Raw genomic sequence first — 21,681 nt, 5'->3', positions numbered from 1 at the left:
GTTGTCCTGTGTTGGCACATAAGCCAAGCTAATCTCTCTTGCTGAGAGCCTCTCCCTAACATAGTGGTAATGCACCTCAATGTGCTTTGTGAAAGCATGAAAAACTAGGTTCCTCGCAACTGCCAATGCGGTTTGACTATCAGTGTAGATAGTGTTGGCAGTGTCCTGTCCAACACCCAAATCAGCCATACGGCGTCTGAGCCATACACACTCAGTCGTAGCTGTTAAGACTGCCTTGTACTCAGCCTCACAACTCGAAGTGGCCACAGTAGGTTGCTTCTTGCTCAACCATGATATACATGAACTGCCAAGCATGAAACGAAAACCACTTATGGACACTCGTGTGTCAAAACAACCAGCCCAATCTGAGTCCAAAAAAGCATGTAAATCTGGCGGCAATGATCCCTCCTTGGGATAAAACAAACCAAGATGTAAAGTGCCACTAAGGTAGCGAAAAATCCTCTAGACATCCTGCCAATGCTTTGACCCTGGGCTATGCATAAATTTGCTAACCTGTGAGACTGCAAACTGAATATGTGGCCTCGTGTTGCATACATAAATGAGGTAGCCAACAGGAGTTTGGTAAAGAGTGACGTCAACAGAATTGCCACCATCATGTAGACTCAACTTCAAACCTATTTCCATGGGAGTGGCAATAGCTTTGCAATCCTCAAGTCAAACTTACATAGCAATGTCTCTATGTAACTTTTCTGACACAAGGCAATACCACCATCACACTGCTTATACTGTATGCCCAAATAATGATGCAACAACCCAATCTTTCATCTTGAAAGTAGCATTCAAATCAGCCTTAAATTCAGCAATATGTCTCTCATTTGGTCCATTGATCAGCAAATCATCTACATAAAGAACCACAACGAGAAGTACATCACCCTCTCGCTTTACATACAATGTGCTTTCTGTTGGACTGTTACGAAAGCCTTGTTTGACCAAATGAGTGTTAGCTTTCTCATACCAAGCACGAGGAGATTGCTTCAACCCGTACAAAGCCTTGTTACATTTTCACACTTTGTCCTCTTGTCCTTTCTTGACAAAACCGTGAGGCTGCATTACATAAACTTCCTGAAATATGTCACCATTCAAGAAAGTAGTAACAATGTCCGATTGATGTACATCCCAACCAAAATGAGCTTCCAATGAACATAGAAAATGCATAGTAATCATACGACAAGTGGGAGCAAAGGTATCTTCATAATCTATGCCTTTTTGCTCTGCATAACCCTTTGCAACAAGTCCAGCCTTATGGCGATCAATCTCACCATCCGGCTTGCATTTCAACTTGTAAACCCACTTCGTACCAATGGACTTTTTGCTAAGAGTTAAATCACATAATATCCACGTGTCATTTTCTATAAGTGCATCATATTTTGATTGCATGGCAGACATCCAATTTTCTGAATTCTGTGATTCATCAAAAGTCAGAGGCTCCTCAACATCATGTAAGCTAGACACAGCCAAAGCATAACAATCTGATGCATAAGATGCATGGCGAGAGCCTGAACGGGTACGACTAGACAAAGGTGCATCCAATTTACTGTCACACAAAGTGTGCACCAGCCATTTTGGCATACCTCTAGCCTGCTCATTTTTAGCCCTTTCCTCATCAAGTACATCATGTACATCTGCATCAGTAATAGGCTGATCTATAACATTTTTAGAAACCCCCATAGGTTGTACATTTGCCTCATTGGAACTTACATTTGTATTTCCACCACTAAAAAGAGGGAACAAAGTGTCATAAGTCTCCTGTGAGCTTACATTACTGTCTCTAGTACATGACAGCAAGGGCCGAATAGAATCTTCCACAAACACTACATCCCGTGAAACCAGAATACGTTGGTGCAGCCAAAGTTGGTCTAAGCTAGGAGATGGTTTATGCCAAGCAAAGGCAGTAGGCAAGTGCAGTGCAGAAGGCTAGGGTAGGTGCCAAGGACCTGGGAAGCCAAAGGGTAGCGGAAAAGTATGTCTAAAGCGGCTTTTTAGGCCAAGGAGGCTCAAAGAGGGCTCAGTTGGGGTAGCAGATGAAGGTGTCCAAAATGCCAATTCAGTTCTCTGGGATGTAGTGTTCAGCGTGCTCTAGAGGTCGATCTAGACGGATCATCAAACGGAGTCCCAATATGCAAGATACTGAAGTTTAAAAGAAGGGCGTGTAGCAGATCCCCGACGGGTAGTGCAGCTGGGGACAGGTGGCCCGGGCTGATGTCAGTGGATACATGTGTAGAGCTCAAGTTATGGGGCATGCATGTCTTCTCGAATTGTAAATCGGAGCTCGGAATAGCATCTTATGGTCAGTTGAAATTTTTTCGGGGGCCAGTTATGAGCCCAATTGACCGCATTGGGGGATGTTCCATCTGGCATTTTTTTGGCCTTGCCAAGGTTCTCAATGATAGTGTGTACCATGTGGAGTTAAGATAAATCAACGATTCATCCATCGGATGTTCGGTCGGCTAGATAGAGCAAGATGAAGTTGGGAGCATTTGGCAGTGAAAGGTTTGCAGATGATTTTCTCAGTTTTTGGCAGCCTTGCTAAGCGGCCCTGGGAAAATCAAGAGACGACAAGGATTACATAGATCCAAGCTAGCAATATGAGCTTTTGGCCGGGTCTTACGGCTCGAATATCAGGCCTCGGAGCAGCAAGCTACACTTGCTTGAAAAGTGGTAAAAAGGAAAAAAAAAGGGGGGGGGGGATTTTCCAAAGCTTAAAGGGGAATTCAAAGTAGCTTAAAGGGGGATCCCTATAGGGCTACCACGTGGCAGACATATAAGCCATATGCAAAGAAGGAGTGGTCGGGCCTCGCGGATATGAGCAAGGCCGTGAGGCCTTTTGAGGGTATGCAAGGGAGGTGCTCCCCTTGAATGACTATGGTGGGCTCTTACGGGCACTGCGAGTTGGTGCTACCGGTGGCGCGCGGCCCTGCAGGGCGGAGACGGGGGTTGTTTTAGCCAAAGTGGGCGGCATGGTGATGCACGCCCACGTGAGGGGAGAAATGGCTCAGGGTGCTGCTGTCTTGCAGGTGATGACGCGGCCACCCGGAAGGGGCCCGATTTATGGCCTTGGAGGCCTCATTTTGGAAAGAGAGAGAAGAGGCATGAGCGACCTCGGTAATGCCCCCCTCCCCAAAGCATATAAGTGGTAGTCCCACAGGGGTGAGGAAAGAGCCAAAGCGAGCCGAGGCAAACGTTAAAGGCAGTCCCATGTGAAATAAAGAGAGTAAGGGAGGATGAAGCCAAACGAGGGCAAGCGGACCATTCCAAGGCCGTCCGAGAAAGGGCAGTAGGAGGCAAGCCAAGGAAAGAGCAAAGTGGGTGCCGGACAAAGGGTGGCCAAGGTTCAAAGAGGAGCCAAAAGGGCAGTGCAAAGCTAGGCCCCCACAAAGGGGTAAAAATGAAGGAGAAAAAATAAAAAATGAAAAATAAAGAGAAGCCTAGGGGGAATAGCGATGTCGCTATTTTGCCCCTCCCCCCCCCCAAGTGCAAAAGAGAGAGGAAGAGAGTAGATGGAGTAAAGCAGTTTTCCCCTTCCAAAAAATGCCAAATCAAGGTGCCAAATGGACCAATTAAAGTGTAAATTCCAAAATTAAAGCCCCCCCCTAGAAAAGTCAAAAATGGATGAAATTAGGGGTTTTTTTTTGGTGGCATTTGAAGCCTGCAAAGTGGAGTTCTCTGATAGACCAGCCCCTTTGTAACTTTTTCTTGAAAATGGCCATAGTGATGGCAGTGCAAGCCAGTGTACATGCCTTTTGAAATGCAATCAAGCACTATTGTCCCTTCTTGATGTTGTTTCCCCTTCCCCCTTCTCTTTCTCTTGCTTTCATGTTTCCCCTCGGTGCCGGTTGTGTGGAAGTGTGTGCCCCCCCAGATCGACGGTGTTTTGTGTGAAAGAGTGAGATTGAGCGGCTGTGAGCGTGTGTAAGTGTGGAGACAGGCTGTGGCAGTAGGTGGGCATTGTGTGGTGGATTTGTGGATTGTGTGAGCAGTGGAAATTGGGCAGGCTGTGGTCTGATAGTGTAACATGTTTCTTTGAAGGTGTTTTCTGAGAGGACAGGGGTGTTGTGGATACCTTGAGCTATAGAGAGGCCCTTGTGTTTGTGCCGGGTGTGTTCCCCCATTCTCCCTCTCCATCTTCTAGTGCCCCCACTGAGGAGCACGGTGATTGCTCCCATTTAATTGAAAAGAAGCGGTTTTTTTGCGTTGGAAGTCATGGCATCTAGAAGCTACGGACGGATTTTCACAGGCGAAGAGAGATATGACGAGTGGATGTCAGATTTCGAGTGGTATATGCTATCGTTGTGTATGCTAAACGAGGATAGCAAAATGCGGACTTTTCCTTTGGTGATGTGTGGTAAATCTAAAGCATGGTATGAAGCGTTGGAAGGCGAGCTGAAGCAAGCATGGCTGGCTCTATGGGCGAGGTTTCTTCACGACTTTCACAAAGAGGCATCCCCAGCCGAGATGGATGCAAAGGTGAAGGCGCTTAAGCAAGATGTAAGTGAAGAGTTCATTCTACTTTTGGGTCATTTTGAAGAGTGTTGGGCAAAGCGAGCGACAGCCATGCAATTAGCTAATGGAGACTTCTTCAAGCTGGATAAGTTCATGGCGTGTCTGCATCCCAAGGTGAGAGAGAAAGTCAATTTCGAGAGCCTAGAGAATTACAAAGGTACGGTAGCGATTGCCCGATCAAAGAGCAGAAAGATAAAGAAGGAGATAGAACAAGGTGTGTCAGGCTATGAGACGATGCCCCATGTTCAACCGCAGAGTCCAAGGGAGGTTATACACGAGGAAAATCATGGAAACCGAGGTGTAGCTATTGTGCCGGAAAATTGGGTGCTCATGGTGCAAAATTTGTCCGAGCAAAAGTAGGAGTTGCGGCTTAGTGTGATGGATAGAGGACAGTCAGGAGGAGCAAGGGGCAGGGCATGACCACTTCCAGGTAGATGTTACAATTTCGGATAAGAAGGGCACTATGCACCCGTTGTCCTCAACCACATAGAGAAAGAGAAGGCATTTACCCGCTTTTTGGTAGAGGTCGAGGTCAAGGTAAATTAATTGGTCCAAGAGAGTAAGCGGTAGAGAATCATGTGCAACCAGTTGCACCAAATGGAGGTGAGGTCCCAAGAGTAAATATTATCGGGGTGGATAAGTAGGATGTCGAAGTTTTGTCCAATAAGAGAGCAAGAGCTGAGAGGGAGACAGAGACAGAGCAGGAAACCAAATCTCGCAAAGGCAAAGAGAAGGTGTACAAAGGTAGAGAGCATCCCGAGCCTAGAAAAAGAAGGAGGCGTTGCAAAATCAAACAAGAGGATTTTCAGCTAGGGCATGGCTATCCCGATGAGTAGCGTTAAACGGTAACCTTGCATTTGCACTACATTTCTACTCAAATGTATATATTTTTTATCAAAGTTTTAACCTAGTGTTCATTTTCTCTTTCCGTAATAGCCTTTTTTTCATACAAACACCTTACCCTTCTTAGATCTTTATGCATTTACATCATATTTCTCTCTTCATGCTAAATGTAAATAGTAAACTTAATTCTACTCTCCTAATTTTTTTACTGCATATTCTTTTAACTAATTACCTTTACTAAGTTAAATAGCTATCAACATCCCATAATTTGTAAATAAATAATTTATGGGCACTTATCTTACCCATCTTCTCTCAAGGGTAGGGTTAACCTTGTAGGCCTTCCCTTCCCCACCACTATGTGACCCAACTCTTGGATCATTTACTTGTGTTGGTCAACAAATCTTAACTATAATGTATATCCCCAATAAATCAAACTTTATTGGAGCCTACCTCATTTTTTTAAGGTGGATTCTCTTTCGAAAAAGCATGCTACACCTTGGATGCATGCTAAAGGGTCCCCTACAAGGAGACTTGGTTCAAAAGGTGTTTTGGATGCATCTTGAACGCCTTAGCTCGTGGATATAGTTGAGGAACACTCCAAAATCATCTTAAACACTTTGAGAAGGTCAACTTTGTCTTTTACAACACCCAATTCTGAGTTACAGGCTGAAAGTTATGGTGAAAACAAGGTGCTGCGGACACTGTTACTGCAGGTCAAAGTTACAATCAGGTAAACCACAAAGGTGAAAAGTTTTCTTGACTTCTTCAAAATTCTAAAATACCAATGGGTAGTTAAAAACCACTTGCATGTGGAGGGGTCGGCTCAAGATGCTTCCAGAGACACAACAAACAGGATGGGGATACTCTGCAGGAGCCACTGGAGGGACATCATGGTGGGGCCCACATACATTATCAACCCTTATGGAGCCTCCACGACTTAAAAGGCTATTTTTAATGAAAAAATAAGTCCCTTATTTGCATAATTGAAGGAATGGTCAAAAGGGAACCTAACTATGGTTAATTACCTACCCTAGTCAAGTTTAACCTAACCCAAGGTCTTGTACAGCTATAAAAAGGCCCTTTGGTAGGCACAAAAATACACACCTCTACTCCATTTCTGCAAATAAGCTCCTCTAAGGTTAGGGAATACCTAATCTCTCTCTCCTCTTGTCTCCCTATCCATTTCCTAAGCTCGCTATCATAAGCGGTGCCATAGAGAGAGCATCAATATGCTATTGCTACCATTCTCTTGCAAACATTTCTCTTACCATACTCATCCCTAAATAAGGATTGTAGCTTCTATATGGGAGCAAGGATATCAAGTTCAATGATCTATCTCATGGTTTGATCAACAAATTATTGCAATTGGGGTGTCGTCGTTACACTTTTGCTCTAAACGCGTGTAAACTTGGTAAGCATATCTTGGCAGCTTCTCATATTTTGTGCTCATTGGGTTGCTTGTTTTGTTGAGAAAGTTTTTTGTGCACCATGGTGTCTATTTGCTTGGCTTCTCTCCTTATGTTGTGTGTCAGTAAGTCTTGGGGCTGCATAGATGGAGAAGAGCTTTATATGCATGCCGCCTTATGTGTGTAAGTAGTCTATTCTTTTGGGAAAGGAAAGGAGTTGTCAAGTATTTGTGCATTATAGTGTTTTGAGCTTCGCTAAGAGTTTGTGTGCTTGCTTTTCTTAGAAGTATATGAGCACTAATATGGTGAAGGTCACTCTTTGCATGTGAGTTTGTGCAGGTTCAAGGGATTGCTTAAGGAGTGTTTGTTGAATGGTTGAAGGGCATTTTGTGTTGAAGCACATAAGGAAGGTGTGAGTGTGTGTGTGTGTGTGTGTGTGTTGTATATGGTTTGTTTTGGTTTCCTTCTTTCTCCATAAAAGAGGGTGGTGCCCCTAAGAAATATGCGTGTGTAGGGTCTCACGGAGTGGTTGTCTGGTGGGAGCCTTGAGTTGAGCCCCATCTCAAAAATCCGCTCTCATAAAAGTGGTGCCCCCACGGAGGAACTTTCCTAATTTCCTTCTATTCTCCTCATGAACAATAGAGTTGCACCATATGCTTTTCATTTTGCACAATGCATCAGAATTAACATTTGTGTAGATCGCAAATTTTTTTACTAGCAACGCATTGTTTTTATGTTTGGAGCAGAAAGACTTGGTGAAATCTTGGCATCTCCAAATCCCATCATTCTTCCATTCATTAATTATGGTGATTCATTTGATGTCCATGTTTTTATTTTGTTTTGAGGCAGGGACAAGAGGCGCCTAGATAGCGATCCACTCAAAAGGAAACTTTCTTCAAGAGAAAGAAAAAGGAGAACACATTGCAACATGAACCAACCTGGAGCTGCTTCTCCTTTTACACCCATAGCTCGTCAATCTGTGCACATCATAATTGCTACAAAATTTAGATTTCAAGCAACCATTAGGAGAATTTTTGGACCCACTCTCATTAATGAAATTAATGCCTCAATCAACCCTTTAAATTTGCCTATGATAAATTATGAACTAACACTTGATGTATATATTTTCATTTTGATGTGATCACTCATTGTAGTCAAAACTTTGTGCTACACAAGCCTCCTTGTATTGTAGAAATGTCAAGCACTTTTCCTACCTTTCATTCTAAAAATGGTGAGGATGCACAAGAATTTCTGGATAATTTGGAGATGGCACACCTTATCTCTGGGAGAGATCAAGAAGAGGTAAAGCTGCGTGCTTTTCCACTCGTTCTCAAAGGGGAGGCTAAGGCATGGTACGAGGCCTTGAAACCTCAAAACATAACCAATTGGGAGAGGCTATGTGCAATTTTTCTTGCCAAATTTGGGCAAGGAGATACTCCAGAGGGTCTTTGGCAGTGTCTACTTCAACATAAACAGGTATTCCTTGAAGACTACCCATCTTATGAGGCCGTTTTCCTTAACCTATGGGATAGATGGGAGGCTACCTTACAAAACCAAGGTGGTGCACCAAACTTTCTAAAGAAAGATAGGTTCATGGCTGGCTGTATCCAATTTTGAAGACCAAGGTAGAGTTAAAATTCCCATCAACATTTGAGGAAGCATGTGAGGTGGCCATGGTCAAATTCAAGAAGTTAAATTTTCAAGCACATAGAACAAGGGACCTAAATGAAGTCATTGAGAGGGATTCTTCACCAAGCATGGGAGCACAAGTTAGGGGCTCTCTTGCCCAAACTTCACAAATAGGGGAAGGATCACAACAAGAGATCTTGCAAAGATTAACTCAACAACTAGAGAGTCTCACCTTGAATCTAGTGCAAGGCCTACCCCAACAACGACAACCAAGAGAAGGGAATCGCAATCAACGACGTCAAGCACAAGAGTTGAGATGCTGGAATTGCAACGAAGTTGGTCATGGAATGTATAATTGCCCTCACCCTCGAAGGCTTCCAGGGGACATATACCCTCCTAGACCCCTCCGCTCATGGTGAAGCAAGAGCATGCTCAAGCCCCACAAATTCTTCGTCGACCACCACCACCTCCAGTGGCAAACATCCCTGCTGTCCACCAGCGGAGGAAGAGAGAGGAGTAAACGTCATAAAGTTGGAAGAGGAGATAGAGGTGATCCCTATACATTTTTATGTTATGCCATCAGAAAAGCGCACAAGAGCACACAACAAGGATGAAGACACAAGGAATGAAGAGTCAGAACCTACAAGGAAGGAGAGGAAGAAAAAGTCAAAGAAGGAGGAAGGAGGCAAGAAGCAGAGATCAAGGCGAAGGGAGATCGGCATCAATGATTTTCCATTAGGAAAGAATATGGAACCCTACAACATCTTAGAAGATTTGCAAACTCAAACGCCCAATATTTCTTGGCCTCAACTCCTACATCTATCACCCAAGGTGAGAAGGCACTGGTCCAAACTTGTAAGCACAAGACTCCCAAGAAAGAAAGAAAAGGTGACAATAAAGGCATTGACTTCAAAGCCACAACAAGATGTGGAACCTATTGTAGATGCTTATGTAAGGGGTAGGAAGGTATCCAATGTGTATGTTGATGGTGGAGCACAAATGTGTGTGATCACGGAAAGAGCCATGAATAGACTAGGGCTTGAAATCACTAAATCCTCTAATTGTCAAGCTAAGCTGGCCAACAATGCAAGTGTGAAGTGCCTAGGGATCATCGAGAATGTAAAATTTTGTGTATGTAATATAGATGCACGTGTGGACATGTATGTTATGCCGGCCAAGGGGGAGGGCTATCCCATCATCCTAGGGAGGCCTTGGCTCATTGCTGTGAATGCAGATAAAAAATGGGGACGAGGACAATTGATTCTCAAAAAGGGGCAACATGTAGTATACGATTGGCATGAAGGAAAGCAGCTCGACATCAACTATGAGACCACATCTGATGAAGAAAGTGAAGAGAGTTTTGGCTCAAGCGACGAGGAAAGTTCAACCACTACATCCAATAGCGAAGAAGAATCATCTTTGGAGGTAATGGGAATCATCTTCAACACATCAAAAACTCCATCAATAGAGGTTGACCCAACAAAGGAGCAAACAAAGGATGACAAAGGTGACCACAAGCACTTTGAAGACTTTGAGAGGATGCTTGCAAAAGATCTTACCCCTGAGGAGAAGCGGTCCTACATTGATATGCTTAAGAGGTATCCCAATTTGTTTATCACTGATTACTCACAAATTAGAGGTGTGGATGTTATAGAGCATGGCATAGAATTAAAACCAGGTACTAAACCTGTGGCTCAAAAGCTAAGGCGCCTAGGAAAAATACAACAAGAGGCACTTTTGACAGAGGTTAACCGACTCCTCAAAGCTGGTTTCATTTACCCTGTGTCTAACTCTGAGTGGGTGTCCCCAATTGTAGTAACCCCTAAAAAGAACAAAAAATGAAGGGTCTGTGTTGACTACAAACCGCTCAACGCTGCAACAAAGAGGGATCATTTTCCTCTTCCTTTTCCAAGATGAAATCTTAAACGAAGTAGCTGGCTATGAATGTTACACAGTGTGTGATTTTCAAATCAGAATAGCAGAAGATGATCAGTTAAAAACCACTTTCATCACAGCTTGGGGTTGCTTTGCCTATAGAGTGATGCCATTTGGGCTCACAAATGCTCCTAGTACCTTTATAAGGTTTACAACTCTTGTCTTTCAGCCCTTCTTTGGAAAGTCAATTAGGGTTTTTATGGATGACTTCTGTATCTATAGTATCCAAAGACTTCATTGCCAAAAAGTTGAGGAGGGGCTTAGGAGGCTTCATCAATTTGGGGGACAACTTAATCGTGAGAAGTGTCACATTGCAGAGTCACAAGTGGTGTTGCTAGGTCATGTGGTTTCTTTACAAGGAATTCAAGTGGATCCATCAAAAGTAAATGCTCTCTTGTCACTACAACCACCAACGACAACCAAGGAGCTCATTACTTTCAACCACAAAGTAAGGTACATGTCTCGTTTCATTCACCTTCTAGCGGAAGCTATTGCACCTTTGCACAAGCTAGAAAACAAACCCACATTTGAATGGAGAGAGGAACACGAATTATGATTTACTGAAGTAAAGGGTATTCTCAACTCTCTTCCAACAATAATGCCAAAAGACCCAAAAACATGCTACATGAGGCCAATATACTTTGCAAGCAAAGTCATCACTGCTGCAGAGAAGGGCTACACTGATATGGAGAAGGTGGTATTGACAATTACGTTTGCGGTAAGAAAGTTCCGATCATATCTCTTACCTGCACCATTTGTCATTCTCACCATGGAAAACAATTTACCATATGTTGTGCAACACATGAGCCTCTCATCTAGGATAGCCAAATGGGTTCTAGGACTTCAAGAGTTCGAATACACTTTTCTTGTGGAAGATAGCACAAGGGCAGGTCTTGCAGACATTCTCACATACAAAGTGAGAGAAAGGAAAGAGTCACCAAAGGCAGGAGACAAAGCTACACCACAAAATAACGAGGAGGAGATGGACAACGCACACATTTTGTGCTTTGATGGAGCTTACCAACGACAACACGATCAGGCAGCAGGGGGGGTTCTTATTCTAAGTCCACAAAGGGAAGTTCTTGTTGAGAAAGGTATCACCTTGGAAAATGTTCATTCTAATAATGAGGCTGAGTATGTCACCTTAAAGTTGGGGCTTGAAGAATGCAGAAAACTTGGCATTGAAAGACTTATAATAAGAGGTGATTCCTTACTAGTTATTAGGCAAATCCAAGGGATATGGAAGTGCAAGAACCCTACTCTAGTGGAGTGGCTTAGACAGGTGAAGGCTTTGATAAAGAACTTTGAAGCTACACAGGTACAGTATGTTGTGAGAACCCTCAACAAGGAAGAATATTATCTCGCCAATGAGAAACTTCAGATCATGGTGGGAGGTGTGAAGCTCTACGAACCAAAGTACCAAGGCCAAGAGGAATTGAAGGACATCATATTTTTCCTCCAAATTGGTGAGTGCCCTAAACACTTGGATAAAGTGCAAAGGCATAGGTTGGTAAAAAAGGCAACTCCTTACCAACTCATAGGAGATGATTTGTATCATAAAGGGAAAGATTTGGTGCTAAGAAGGGTGCCCTCTGTTCAAGAAATAGAGAGAATCCTCTTTTCATGCCATGATGATGTCTGTGGGGGTCATTTTTCTCATGATATTACAAACAGGGAGATTTTGCAAGCAGGGTTTGTTTGGCCAAGTCTACATCGTGATGTCCAGCATTGGTGTAAGTCATGCAAAGGTTGTCAGATTGCTGGAGATCGACGACTCACTTACGAGCCTCGAGTTCCAATAATGTCGTATGGTCGTTTTGAGAAGTGGGGTGTGGATGCAATAGGCCCCTTACCTCGCACATCTACCGGGAAGGTCTTCATCATTGTGGGAGTAGATTATATGACACGATGGGCGGAGGCAGCAAGTACAACACGAATTACAGCCGAGGAGGTATCAAAATTTATCTTTGATCACATATGCAGTAGATTCGGCACACCATTAGAGATTTTGTCAGATCGTGGTCCAGGGTTTAGAGCAGAGCTCCTAGATAATCTTTTGGCAAAGTTAAAAGTCAAACATTTGCATTCTACACCTTACTACCCTCAGTGCAATGGGTTGGTTGAAAAGGTGAATGGAATGATATGTAAGATCATTTCTAAGCAGGTTGCAGATCGACCAAACGACTGGGATCGTCATTTGACTGCATCTCTATGAGCATACAGAACATCTTTCAAGGTATCCACTCAATTCACTCCTTTTCATTTGGTATATGGACAGGAGGCACTCCTTCCTATTGAGGTGGAGCTTACAAGCCTACACATTCTCTCACGGGGAACAAAGAGGCCAAAAGAAGCTTTGCCGTGAAGCGGTCCGGGGCAGGCAACAAGAAGAGCAACCTCTAGACACCCTTCAAGGCTCCCGTGCTGCTCAATGGGGCTGGGGCACAACACAACACAAACCAAAACAACAAACCCCCAGCCAAATCCCAACTACACAAGGGGCACCACCTAGTTTAAGAGCGAACTAGGACGCAAAAGAGGAGAATCGTTAGAGCAACCCACAAACAAGCAAGGAATTTACACTAACCCTAACACCAATGGAACACTCTCACACACTAAAACACGAGAGAGAGAGAGAGAGAGAGAGAGAGAGAGAGAGAGAGAGAGAGAGAGAGAGAGAGAGAGAGAGAGAGAGAGAGAGAGAGAGAGAGAGAGAGATGGTGCTCGGGCTGCTTTGAAGTGTATCGTTAATGATCAAGCAAACATAAATATATATATGTAAGAAAGAGAGAGAAGGGGGAAGGGGGTGCTTGTTGCACTAATGCCTTCTTACAAATCTGTCATGACCAATCAAAGTGAGATTAGTATTTGTTCAACATAGCCTGAGTAAATTACACCACAACACATCACAAGAAAAAAGCCACCCCAATCACTGTCTTAAGGCCAGGGGAGTCCTCTCCACCCTGTCGCCCTCTTACAGCATGTGGGATTAATGGCTAAATTGATAACAATACCCGGAGACAAGCTATCAAGAACTTAAGTAAAACACCAAGACACTTACACATCATTATTGTCCATGACTTCACGTTGGAAGGGAGACAAGGTATCCATGCTTAGTCCAAATTCACCCTCCTTGATTCAGCAAATGTTGGGCTTACTCTAGTAGGAGAAATGATAGATTTCCTACTCTCAATTTAATGATCACTCTCTCTTACAATGGAATAGAGTTCCCTTGCTAATCACCCCTAATACAACACATACATATGCCTAATGCCAATGAGATTCTACTCAAGAGCTCCTTCTCAAGAGGTTGAGCTTGGCTTCTCAAGCTATAGCACAGTGCTCTTTCTTCTCCCCCCCTTTTTGTGCTAGCTACACCCTCCTTTTATAGCAATTTTGAAGGCTAGGGTTACTCCTCTAACCATGGTTGGGTTAGATTTTCAGCAATTTATCTAATTTATTTTGCTTGGAATTATCAAGAAGTTGGTGGGGAAAGAGAGAGGAGAGAAATGGAGGTTATAGGACTTTTCATAGTGGGTTAGTGTTAGTAGAGTTAGTATTAATTTACAAATGGAATTGGATATTTACAATGGGAGTATCCATGTAGGATACAAATAAGGAAGAAAAACTCTTAAGAGGTAAGAAAAGGTGGATTTCTTACAAGGTTGATGCTCCAAGTGTCTTGAGTAGGGCCAATTTTGACGCTTGTTGACGGTCCACTAGCTTTGACGGTACATTTTTTCTCCACTCTTGACCTTCCTTGAGAGACAAGGTAATTGAAGCTGAGTAATCAACCACCATGATGCTGTCTTTTAAGAGAAGAGGCTGAATTTTGTGGTTTTTTTGATAGATATGGGTAATTTGGAGGAGGAAAAATGAGACTAGGTGGTCAATTTTGGAATGGAATTGTGTGTGGGAGGTATGAGTTCACCATGGTTTCTCTTATTCTTCAAGGTTGAGGAGACGGTGAGTAGGGTGCAGAGAGGAGTGGTGAGAGAGGTGGGGATGATGAGTGGAGTAGTGTGTGTGAAAGAGGAAAATGATAAAGTGGAAGAGAGAGTGTGGCTGCATAGCATGGGAAAACTGGGGTCCACTAATAAAATCATAGCTCACAGCTCGTAGCTCAAAAAAATATGAAAAAATTTGAGGCAAAAGTTCAGCCCACGAGCTACAACTTTTGTTTGTATCACCTTTTCAAATTCGGAGAGCAAGTGAACTTTAAAAATTCAGCAAAACCGACCGTTTTTTTCTACTGCACAAGGTCCTTGTGGGGTCCTTCTTTGGATGATTCTTTTGAATACCTCCAAGAGTGAGCCCTCCATAGTGCATGTATGCATGCCACCTACCCTTGACCTTATTTGGTAGGTCTATAATTGAAGATATTGTTGAGATCATGATATAAGTGAATAGTACAACTAAGAAAATCAAATATTGAGGGGTCTAAAAAATATGTACATGTCAAATATAAATAATATAAGTGGAAAAAATATAAAGGGGTCAAAAGAAATCTCTCTCATTATGAGGCTACCATAAAAAGATAAATATTTTTGGTGTTCTAATTTTTAAAAAAAAAACAAAATAGATGTAGGAAGGGAAAAATCACAATAGTGAAAAAATATACACATAAATAAAACTAGTTTTTTTGGATTTTTGTTGGGGTGGAGTTACACCAAATATAAGAGAAGCTTACATGAAAATATTTCTATATGGAATAAAGAGTATGAAAAATTGTGGTAATGGTGAGGCAATGTACAGAGCATAAATAACACACACCTAGGTAGAAATATTTAAATAAATACCAAAATAATTATGAAAAAATCTTTTATTTAGTCCCTATATACAAAGAAATATTTACATACGCATGGGCCATAATATACTTATATTTTTTATATTTTTTATTTTTTTGGCTCAACTAGCCCCATGACTAGCTAATTGAGGGTTTTTTATTTCAGTAAGGAGATATGGGAAAAGTCCCCTAACTCACACACACCTATATACAGTGAAAAGGTGAGGGTAACCACAGTGTTTGAGTGTTTTGATAGGGTGAGATAACTCACTATGGCAATTACAGAGAGCCGAAAAAACGGCTATCGGCAGGAAAGAATTTTAGATCTTCAATGACTTGAGCTTGATAGAGAAGAGTCCATCGACTATTACATTGCCCAAGCCACAAGCCAAAGGGACAAAATCAACAAGAAGTTCAAGGGGAAAGGATTGAAGGAAGGTATGTTGGTTCTTCGCTATGATAACCGACTTGATACTCGACTTGACAAAAAGTTTTTGCAAAGATGGGAGGGACCTTTCACGATAAAAACAAAGTTTGGGAATGGTAGTTACAGATTAGCAGATTTATCAGGAAAACTCCACAAGACCAGAGTCAATGGATGGAGATTAAAGCCCTACTTTCAACGTATCAACCCGTTGATAGGAAGTCATCTACCTACATTGTCTAAGCTCCAAATTGGCATGGCTCCCTTCGGCTTGGCAAATGCTCCACCTATTTTTAAAGCTTTGATGTGCAAAGAAGAACCAGCCTTGCAATCTGAACATACCCAAGGCAACCCTCCCATCTCCGATTTATGGGATTGAGGTAATGAAAAGCAAGTCTAATGGAGTAAAAGAGTGCATATCACTCCTCCTTTTTTTTGGAAAAATAAGAAAAAAAGAAAAAAAATAAAAAAAGAAGAAACAAGAAAAAAAAAGAAAAAAAAGAAAGAAAAAAAAGGAAAAAACTCTTTTGTTTCATCTAGGAGCATGAATGATCCTAGATGAAGGGGAAGGGCTAATATGAGTAGCGTTAAACGATAACCTTGCATTTGCACTACATTTCTACTCAAATGTATATAATTTTTTATCAAAATTTTAACCTAGTGTTCATTTTCTCTTTCCGTAATAGCCTTTTTTCATACAAACACCTTACCCTTCTTAGATCTTTATGCATTTACATCATATTTCTCTCTTCATGCTAAATGTAAATAGTAAACTTAATTCTACTCTCCTAATTTTTTTACTGTATATTCTTTTAACTAATTACCTTTACTAAGTTAAATAGCTATCTACATCCCATAATTTGTAAATAAATAATTTATGGGCACTTATCTTACCCATCTTCTCTCAAGGGTAGGGTTAACCTTGTAGGCCTTCCCTTCCCCACCACTATGTGACTCAACTCTTGGATCATTTACTTGTGTTGGTCAATAAACCTTAACTATAATGTATATCCCCAATAAATCAAACTTTATTGGAGCCACTTTGAGAAGGTCAACTTTGCCTTTTACAGCACCCGATTTTGAGTTACAGGCTGAAAGTTATGGTGAAAACAAGGTGCTGCGGACACTGTTACTGCAGGTCAAAGTTACAATCAGGTAAACCACAAAGGTGAAAATTTTTCTTGACTTCTTCAACATTCTAAAATACCAATGGGGAGTTAAAAACCACTTGCATGTGGAGGGGTCGGCTCAAGATGCTTCCAGAGACACAACAAACAGGATGGGGACACTCTGCAGGAGCCACTGGAGGGACATCATGGTGGGGCCCACATACATTATCAACCCTTATGGAGCCTCCACGACTTAAAAGGCTATTTTTAATGAAAAAAGAAGTCCCTTATTTGCATAATTGAAGGAATGGTCAAAAGGGAACCTAACTATGGTTAATTACCTACCCTAGTCAAGTTTAACCTAACCCAAGGTCTTGTACAGCTATAAAAAGGCCCTTTGGTAGGCACAAAAATACACACACCTACTCCATTGCTGAAAATAAGCTCCTCTAAGGTTAGGGAATACCTAATCTCTCTCTCCTCTTGTCTCCCTATCCATTTCCTAAGCTCGCTATCATAAGCGGTGCCATAGAGAGAGCATCAATATGCTATTGCTACCATTCTCTTGCAAACATTTCTCTTACCATACTCATCCCTAAATAAGGATTGTAGCTTCTATATGAGAGCAAGGATATCAAGTTCAATGATCTATCTCATGGTTTGATCAACAAATTGTTGCAATTGGGGTGTCGTCGTCACACTTTTGCTCTAAACGCGTGTAAACTTGGTAAGCATATCTTGGCAGCTTCTCATATTTTGTGCTCATTGGGTTGCTTGTTTTGCTGAGAAAGTTTTTTGTGCACCATGGTGTCTATTTGCTTGGCTTCTCTCCTTATGTTGTGTGTAAGTAAGTCTTGGGGCTGCATAGATGGAGAAGAGCTCTATATGCATGCCGCCTTATGTGTGTAAGTAGTCTATTCTTTTGGGAAAGGAAAGGAGTTGTCAAGTATTTGTGCATTATAGTGTTTTGAGCTTCGCTAAGAGGTTGTGTGCTTGCTTTTATTAGAAGTATATGAGCACTAATATGGTGAAGGTCACTCTTTGCATGTGAGTTTGTGCAGTGTTCAAAGGGATTGCTTAAGGAGTGTGTGTTGAATGGTTGAAGGGCATTTTGTGTTGAAGCACATAAGGAAGGCGTGAGTGTGTGTGTGTGTTGTATATGGTTTGTTTTGGTTTCCTTCTTTCTCCATAAAAGAGGGTGGTGCCCCTAAGAAATATGCGTGTGTAGGGTCTCACGGAGTGGTTGTCTGGTGGGAGCTTTGAGTTGAGCTCCATCTCAAAAATCCGCTCTCACCTGTACAATCTGGTGAGTTTGATGTTCAAAATAAAAAGGCAAACATTACTTTTGGTCAGTTGTTAGCTGTAAATCCAAAGTTAAGGAGGCAGTGGTCTACAAGTGTTAGCACCAGGCTTCCAAGAGCTAAGGGGAGTGTGCAAGCGGTGCAAAACATGGCTTTGAGGGTAGGTAGCCCCACCGACGTTCTTTCTCTTGTGGATGCAATTATAGAGAAGAGGATGCAAGTACAAGCCTACATAGATGGTGGAGTGAAGGTTTGCGTCATGACAGAAGCGGCCATGTGGGAAACAGGAGTCAAGGCAGTAGTCAAGTCGAATATGCACATGAGGATGGCTAACCATACTAAGGCCAAGTGTCTGGGTGTGGCTCAGGATGTGAAGGTCAAGGTGATGGGCATAGAATGCCTAATAGACTTTTTTGTGATGAAGGTAGGAGATAATGCTTATCCGATCATTTTGGGTAGGCCATGGCTTTTGGCAATAGGAGCAAAGCAGGATTGGGAGAGCAAAGTGTTCACCTTGCATGACAAAGAGAGAGGAAGGCAAATTGTGCTTGATGAGAAGACCAAGGAGAGCATTTCTCGTCCTATGACAATTAGAGATGAGGGTGACACAACGAGCTACAAATACCAGATAGAGACGGGTTATGATGAAGGCTATACTAGCACAGAGGAAGAGGAGAGCGAGGTTTGACATGCTGAAGATAGATGCAGACTTATTCGGGTCACCATAGACGACTCCCCACCTAAAGAAGAAGGTATGAAGCCTCAAGCTCATGGTTTAAGCATAGATGGGGTTTAGAGAATGATAAGTGAAGATTTAACCAAGGGGGAAAAGGAGGGCTATGTTCAACTGTGTGATTCCTATCCAAACCTGTTTGCGACGGAGTACAAGCATTTGCGTGGTGCAAAGGGGGTAGAACACAAAATTGTTCTTAAGGAGGGACATAGACCTAAAGCACAGAAGCTGAGAAGACTATGGGAAATCCAAAAGTAAGGCCCTTTGGCAGGAGATCAATAAGCTACTGGATGCTGGCATCATATTCCTTGTGAAAGAGTCAAAGTGGGTCTTGCCAGTGATTATAACCCCTATGAAGAATGGGAAATGGAGAGTGTGTGTTGACTACAAGCCCTTGAATGCCGCGACCAAGAGAAATCACTATCCATTGCCATTTCAAGACGAAATCCTAAACCAGGTGGCTAGGCATGAGAGATACTCAATTATGGACGGCTTTTTGGGTACTTTTAGATAGGGATTGCACTCGAAGACCAGTTGAAGACAACCTTCATATCTCCATGGGTTGTTTTGCTTACCGCAGGATGCCATTCAGATTGGTAAATGCATATGCCACCTTCCAAGATTGGATGAACAGGGTATTTGGTCCATACTTGGGCCGATTTATTAGGGTATTTATGGATGATATAGGCTGCTACAGTTCAAGATTGGAGCACCTATCGAAGCTGCAATTATGCTTTCAAAGGCTCGATGAAGAAGAAGTCAGCTAAACCCCAAAAAGTGCAAGCTAGCATAGCCTCGAGCGCATTTGTTGGGTCATGTGGTGTCACAAAATGGTATAGAGGCTGATCCCGAGAAGGTGAAGGCATTGGTTTTGATGGAGCCACCACCAGATGCTCAAGGTTTGGCTTCATTTATTCATAAGCTGAAGTATCTATCAGGTTTCTTTTGGAGGTTGTCGCAATATGCGCATCCTCTTCAAAAGAGGGCTCAGTAGGTGCATGGTTATGAGTGGGATGGAGAAGCTCAAGAGGCTTTTGATAGAGTCAAGGAGATTTTGTGTCAGTTGCCAGCTGTTTGTCCTCCCAATCGAGAGGATGACTTCTATGTGTCTATGATAGTGGGCACACTTGCTATTGGAGCGGTTCTACTGCAAAAGATAGGGAGAAGCTACAAGCCGATATACTTCGAAAGTAGGGTGATTAGCCCAGGAGAGGCTACCTACACCGAGGCAGAGCAATGGGTGATGGCTCTGGTCTTTGCTTGCAGGAAGTTCAAGGTGCATTTGATCGTGTGCAAGTTTTTGGTGTTGATAGCTAATAATCTATTGCCGGAGGTAGTGCTACATTTGAAGCCAGGAAGGAGGATTATGAAGTGGGTGTTGGAGCTGCAAGAGTTCGAGTTTGAGTTCAAGGTAGATCACACGAGTCGGTATCACTTGGCAGCATTCTTGTCAGCAAGGCCGTCGATTTGCCGGCCTATCCAAGGGTGGTGCGAGATGAAGCTAAAGAGGCGCTGGATTTGGAGGATGCTTTTACGATGTGGTTCGACGGAGCGTATCAAAGGGTAGTACAGAAAGCAGGAGGAGGTGTGGTAATACACGACCCACGCAACAAAGCTATATTTTCGAAGCATATGATCTAGAGGACGTCCACACCAACAATGAGGTCCGCGGAGTATCCCACTCTATATTTGGGTTTAAAGCAATGTATAGAGTTTGGCATTTCAAGGTTGGTAGTGAAGGGAGATGCATTGCTAGTCATCAAGCAACTGTTAGGCCAATGGCAGGTAAAGCGTGATTCTTTAAAGCATTGGTTCTTTTCCATCAAGAAGATGCTAAAGTCTTTTGAAGAGTTCCAATTCAAGCATGTGAGGAGAGAGCAGAACCAAGAGGCAAATCAGCTAGCAAGTAGCAAAGTACAGGTGCATGTTGTAGGTCTATATGTGGCCCCAGCCACTTATGCAGGTAGGGAAACTCTAAAGGAGATTGAAGGGTTTTTGAGTACAGGGCAATGTTCAGAGGGTTTGTCCAAGCTGCAAAAGAGAAGAATGGTGCAAAAGGCCCGCAAATTCACATTGGTAGGTGAAAATATCATGAACTATGGGCGTGATGGAGTGCTTAGAACGGTGATGTACAAAGAAGAGATAGGAATGGTGTTGTAGCAGTGCCACGAAGAGAGCGGACACCAAGGCAACGAACAGGTTTTGTTTTGAGTGCTTAGAGCAGGTTTTTGGTGGCCTTTCATTGTGAAGGATGTGCATTACTAGTGCAAAACGTGCCATGAGTGTCAAACTATAGGTGAAAGACGACTGGTAGCGGAGTCATAAGGTGTCATCATCGCACAAAATGCTTTTGAGAAGTGGGGCTGGATGCCATAGGTCCTCTCCCAAAGTCTATGACCGGTAAGAAGTACGTGGTGGTAGCCATTGACTACCTTACAAGGTGGGTCGATGTTACGGCATTAGCCGCACATGCGGTCTTGCGGAGGTCTAGACACTACGGATCAGGAGTCATGCGGTATGCAGCGGACGTAGCGGCAGTTCTTCATAGGATATCATGGGACAGGAGTGTGTGCACCGTTCCCGATCTGCGCTGGAGAAGCGGTTGTATATGGAGGGGCATACCTGTCTTTTGATGTAACTGAACCAATCTCGAGGATATTCATGGCATCTACTGTTGTAACTCTGTGTCTGGATCACACATGAATGAAGCAAGAGGTGTTCTGTGCTTGCGTACTGTGTACTTACTTCTATTGTCATTCTATATGTTGATGCTCATATAATGTAGTTGCGGGTAATCATTCCCGTAATGCCTATTGCTCCTGTGCGGGAAATAGCCATTACATCTAGCGACCACGATGCGTGATGGACCACCTGCGATGAATATGCATGCGCACTAGGTCGCAGGGTCCGCCTGACCCTGTGGTTCCAATTGTAGGAAGACGTCGGAGGAGAGGCGATTTGGATGAATTTGTTTTTTCTTCACCGCAGATTGAG

This window comes from Adiantum capillus-veneris, chromosome 23, assembly GCF_014529385.1.
Source record: "Adiantum capillus-veneris isolate H3 chromosome 23, ASM1452938v2, whole genome shotgun sequence".
Lineage (NCBI taxonomy): Eukaryota > Viridiplantae > Streptophyta > Polypodiopsida > Polypodiales > Pteridaceae > Adiantum > Adiantum capillus-veneris.
Note: the sequence above shows the minus strand (reverse complement) of the source record.